Below are 6,002 nucleotides of genomic sequence, written 5' to 3'. Positions count from 1 at the left end.
GGGGAGCTGGTGCACAGAAAGGATGCTCGTGGCCATGGCAGTGGGGATTGAGGAGGGACCCAGGGAAAAGCACAGATGTTCATTCATCAGTTATGTTCTGGGCACCCTCTCGGGCCAGACACTGGGCTGGGTGCTGGGGACGCAGTGGTGACTATGACCATTCCACCCTCATAGAGCCCTACAGTCTGGCAGAGACAGAGCTGCCAGACAGACAGACAGACACTGAGCGTGCCACAGTGTGGTGTCAGTGCCTCAGAGCAGGATGTCCAGGGTGCTTAGGGAGAGTAAAGCAGGGGGACACAGTTGGCCGGAGAGTCAAGGATGGCTTCCTGGAGGAAGGGACATTTGTTCTGAGAAGTTAGCCAGGCAGGGACGGGTGGTGGGAAAGCCTGCGGGCAGCAGAATAGCAGGTGCATCACCTGACCTTGCTTTAAAAATGCCCACCCTGTTAAAACACAGTGGGCCTGGGGATGGAAACAGCTCCTCACAGAGTAAGCAAGTGTGTGGCTCATCTGTCCTCCAGCCTTGGTATCTGCAGCTGCAGAGGGTGAGAAACTGCTGCTCCTCACCCTTTGGGAACAACAGGGAGGCCTGGCTGGGCTGCCTTGCACGGTTATCTCTCTGAGACATTCTGGGCCCCGAGGTGGAGGCATGCCAAAGTATCCCTGAGTAGTGATTGAAGTTTTCAGGTTTGCCTTTGGGGAAATTCTTCTGCAAAAGCTCATGGATGGTTCCCACAGAGCTGCTCCAGATTTCAGACTTGGTGTTTTTTCACATTTGAGATGAAGCAGCACAAGCCCGCACATCTGCCTCTGCTATTTTTGCCTGTGGGTCCCTGTCTGATATTAAATATTGCCATCTTGCTCGCTGCTGTGAATGGCATTTTCATAGCCTTTTCTATAATAATTAATTTCTTGATGTCCCTTTTTTCTCTCCCCAGTGCTGGTGAGAGGAGTGATGGAAACGCTCAGGTGGTTCAATCGAGAAGGCAGTTTCCTGAAAAGGGCCCTGCACGTGGCTGTTTCCAGCCTTGGGTGAGCCTGAGAGGACGCCTGTTTGGCGTTTACCAGCATTTCTCAAAGTGTCCTCCTGGAAGCCTCAGGTTCACACCATGCCAAAAGGTGTTTTAGGAGAAAGGGGTCCCGAGGTCATTTGTTTGGGAAATAATGTGATTAAAAACCATAGAATACATTTCCTGGCTTTGGGACTTCTCAGAGCCTTTCATACGCAAATGGGCACTAGAAATCTCCCTGAGGAGAATATTGCACCCCGAGGGGCCTAGACTCTCCCTGCCACAACAACAACAAGACGGTGTATTGCTTTCCCAGGACTGTGTAACTGGGTGGCTTAAAACAACAGAAGTTTATTTTCTCTCAGTTCAGGAGGCCAGAAGTTCAAAATTAAGGTATTGGCAGCACCAAGCTCCCTCTGAAGATTCTAGGGCAAGAATCCTTTCTCGCATCTTCCTAGCTTCTGGTGGTTGCCAGCAACCCTTGGCATTCTTTGGGTGATAGACAAATCGCTCCAATCTCTGTCTCCATCTTCACATGGTCTTCTCCCTCTGCGTCTCTGGGTCTTCACGTGCCTTTTTATGAGGATTCAGTCATGGGATTTAGGGCTCACCCTAATCCAGTTGGACTCATCTTAACTTGGTGACCTCCGCAGAGATCCTATTTCCAAATAATATCACATTTATAGCTACCAGGGGTTAAGATTGGGGCATATCACTACTGGGTATTTACCCCAAAGATACAAAAGTAGGGATCCGAAGGGGTACGTGCACCCCGATGTTTATAGCAGCAATGTCCACAATAGCCAAACTGTGGAAAGAGCCAAGATGTCCATCGACAGATGAATGGATAAAGAAGATGTGGTATATATATACAATGGAATATTATGCAGCCATCAAAAGGAATGAGATCTTGCCATTTGCAACAACGTGGATGGAACTGGAAGGTATTATGTTGAGTGAAATAAGTCAAACAGAGAAAGACATGTATCATATGACCTCACTGATATGAGGAATTCTTAATCGCAGGAAACAAACTGAGTGTTGTTGGAGTGGGGGGTGGGGTGGGAGGGATGGGGTGACTGGGTGATAGACACTGGGGAGGGTATGTGCTCTGGTAAGCGCTGTGAATTGTGCAAGACTGTTGAATCTCAGATCTGTACCTCTGAAACAAATAATACAAATATGTTAAGAAAAAAAAAAAAGAAGAAGAAGGTAGCGGGAGGGGAAGAATGAAGCGGGGGAAATCGGAGGGGGAGACGAACCATGAGAGACGATGGACTCTGAAAAACAAACAGGGTTCTAGAGGGGACGGGGGTGGGAGGATGGGTTAGCCGGGTGGTGGGTATTGAGGAGGGCACATTCTGCATGGAGCACTGGGTGTTATGCACAAACAATGAATCATGGAGCACTTCATCTAAAACTAATGATGTAATGTATGGGGATTAACATAAGAATAAAAAAAAAAAGATTGGGGCATATCTTTTGGGGGGACACTAACCCTCTACAACTGGGCTAGAGAGAAAAAAAATGTTAAAGCCGGAAGCAGGGTACAGTGTGGCTCAGCACACAGGCTTTGTAGCCAGATCTAGAATTAAATTCCAGCCAGCAATGGAAGCAAGTTAGTCATTGTGGTACCTTCAGGCTCATTCTTCTCATGTAAACATCTCATAGGCCTATTGTAAGGGTCAAAGAGAAACACATAAAGCATGGAGCCCAGAGCCCAGTACACAATAGGGCTTCAGGCAGAAAAGTGACAGGGTCAGATAAGTTTTTTGAAAGAAAGTGATCACCCTGGTTTCCAGGTGGAGGATGAGTTGGCAGTGCCAGGCCTCTGTCTCGATCTTGCTGGGCCTTCTCTTGGGTGCACCTGAGCAAACACCCCATACAGCCTATCTGGCCTCAAAAAAAAAAAAAAAAAAAGTATGAGGGATGCCCAGATCTGGACCATGTGAGGCTCTGCTCAGGGAACATGAACTCAGGGCTATCTGTCTGTCCCACTGTCTGTCAGCTCAGACATCATCACAAGACCTGGACCAAGCTATCAAAAGTTTTGGAATCTATTCCCTCCTCTAAATGTGAGAATGACGGTCCCTTGCTGTGTCCCTCACAGGATGACAGGGGGATTGAATAATAAAATGCACAGCAAAGAGCTTTGTAATGTTCAAGTGAGTGCTCAAGATGTATGTGTGGTGGTGGGGGTGATAGGGATTATGCCCCTCAAAATACTGCTCCTAGCAGGTCACCCAGTGCCCCTGTCAGACAGTCTGACTTACTCTGATCCCAAGATAGGTAAGAACAGGACAGAGACAATTATTAGGAAAAAGTCCCCTGAGATATGAAGGTATTGAACCTCAGCCAAAGCTATCCTCAGCCACACCACTGAGGTCTTTGATTGCCGGTGACCAGAGATGTGCAGGGAAAGCAGAGCGGGCACAGCCTGGGCTGAGTGGACCAGGGCAGGCAGCAGGGGTCTGTCACTAGGCTATCTTGATAGGGTGCCCAGTGGCCCAAACTTGGAGGCAGGTGGGCATGACTCTGCCCACTGCTGCTGGGGCTGGGGCTTAGGCTGAGGGCTGGGAGTATGGAGCACTATGGGTCTCTAGGAGACTCTGTGCAAATGATAAGGAAGGATGCCCATCACCAGATCTGCAGGTGGGACAGGGCCCAACAGAGCTGCCTGTTATGATTCAAAGGCAAGAAAGCAAGCTCCCTAAGGCCCTGTGATTTATGGGGGCCATGATGTCTCAACCTGCACCAAACCTGTCTTTAGAAACTGGAAGCCAGGGCAGGCCTGGCCCCCTGCCCCTGGGCCTCAGCACATGCAGAAGCAGCATTGACTGTGTTGTTGCTGGCAGAAGCGTCCTCCAGAGCCCCGGAGATGGGGATTCCATGCAGAGGCCCAGGTGTGCAACCAAGAGCCCGAGGGAATTTCACAGGTCTCTCTCTGACAGGGGGCCTGTGCTTTGACCTGCTTCTGGAACCAGTGCCTGTGAAGAAAAAAGGGCATCTGCGCCATCAAGGGACACATTTCCAAGCTAGGCAGGAACCAGGGTGGAGCCTTGGAAGGCATCAGAAAATAAAACCAGGACTGGGCTTAGAGACCATCAGGAAGGAACGCGGGCGCAGCAAACACCCAGGAGACCAGATGTCTGTCCGCGTGGCCCTCTCCAGATTGTGGACTCCTGGGGTGGCACCCCTCTTGTTTGTTGCTTCTCCTCAGCCCCAGCAGAGTGCCCGATGTGCAGCACATGTTCACTCAATAGTGGACAATGCCTGGAACTCCCACTGTCAGTCCAATACCATTTCGCGGAGTACCCGCAAGGTCAAGTGGTAAACACTGATGGGAACATGGAGATAACAAAATAAGAGCCAGAAATACAATTGGAGTGTGTAAGGCCACAGGCCACAGAATTTAGGTTCTGGCTCCCCTACTTAAATGGCCCTGTAAACCCTCAGATAAAAAGTGGTTGTGATGGGTCCTACTCCTCTAAGAGGGTGGTTGTGAGCATTGCAGAGGCCACTGATAGGCGGTCGGTCTCAGAGCTGCACAGTGTTGTGTTCAATAAACCCTGGCAGTTGACATTATTTTCCTAATTAAAACATAAAATACACTAAATGTTATACAATACAGAATGCACAGACCTTAAATGTCCCATTCGAGGAGTTTTGGCAACCGTATACCTGTGTAATCATCATCTCAGACAAGACAGAGATATTAAACATTTCCAATCACTCAGCTCCCTCACACGCCTTTCTGGTCAATCTCTGCCTCCCTGCTTCCAGAGGCAACCATTTCTGATTTCCAGGATCAAAAATGAGCTTTGCCCATTCTAGAACTTCACATAAATGGAATCATAAAGAATATTCCCTGGCCCCATTCTTCTGTCTGGCTTCCTTTCTTGCTCAGCATGTTTTTTAGGTCCAACCACGGTGTCACAGGTATTAGCAGTTTGTTATTTTTACTGGTGCATAGTATTCCACTGTATGAGTATAATATACTTGAAAAAAAACCTATTTTCCTGTTGATGAACATTTGGTTTGTTGAGAGTTTGGAACTACTATAAATAAGTCTGCTACAAACATTCTTGTACAAGTCTCTGTATGAACATGTGCTTTCATTTCCCTTGGGTAAATAATCAGAAATGGACTCACTGGGTCACAAGACATTCGTTTGTAAGAAACTGCTAACCCATTTCCAAAGTGCTTCTGCCACTTTACCTTCCCAACAGGAATGTGTGAGAGGTTCAGGTGCTCCATATCCTCACCAGCAACTGGTGTGAGAAGTCCTTTTCACTTTAGCCCCAGTATTGGGCGAGAAAGCCTACCTCACTGTGGTTTTAATTTGCATTTGCCTGATGACTAATGACGCTGAGCAACTTCTCATGGACATTATTGGCCATTCGCGTATCTTATTTTGTATGAGCTCTGTTCTCATTTTTTAAGTTGGCTTGTCTTTTTGATTTGATCTGTTGAAGTTCTTTATGTATTCTGAATACAGTTCCTTCATCAGATATATGCATTTCATATATTTCCCTTCGGTGGCTTGCCCATTCATTTCCTTAACGGTGTCTTTTGATGATAAAAAGCATCTTTTTATCACTTTTGACAAGCAATTCATTGTTCTTTCTGTTGATGGTTTGTGCTTTTTGTATCCCATCTAAGAAATTTTTGCTTACCCCAAAGCTGTGAAGAAATTCTCCTATGTTTTTTCTAGAAGCTTTTTGATTCTAGGTTTTACATTTAGATTTATGATCCAACTCAAATTCTCATTTTTTAAAATTGTAGTAGTTGATGAGAGCCATAAGTACTAAGGAAACAGATTTTTTAGAAGATCAGATTTTACTTAAGCCTCAGGCTGAAGAGACAATATCAGTTCAAAGAAAGGGCCTTTGTTAGAGTCATGGCTGACTGACCACAGGCCACAAATGGCTGGTATAAGAACCACCAGCCAAAGAAAAAGCTATGTTGACTTCCCCAATTACTTCCAATT

Source organism: Mirounga leonina, unplaced genomic scaffold, assembly GCF_011800145.1.
Source record: "Mirounga leonina isolate KUSES-001 unplaced genomic scaffold, KU_Mleo_1.0 Mir_168, whole genome shotgun sequence".
Taxonomy (NCBI): domain Eukaryota; kingdom Metazoa; phylum Chordata; class Mammalia; order Carnivora; family Phocidae; genus Mirounga; species Mirounga leonina.
This window is presented reverse-complemented; position numbering follows the sequence as displayed.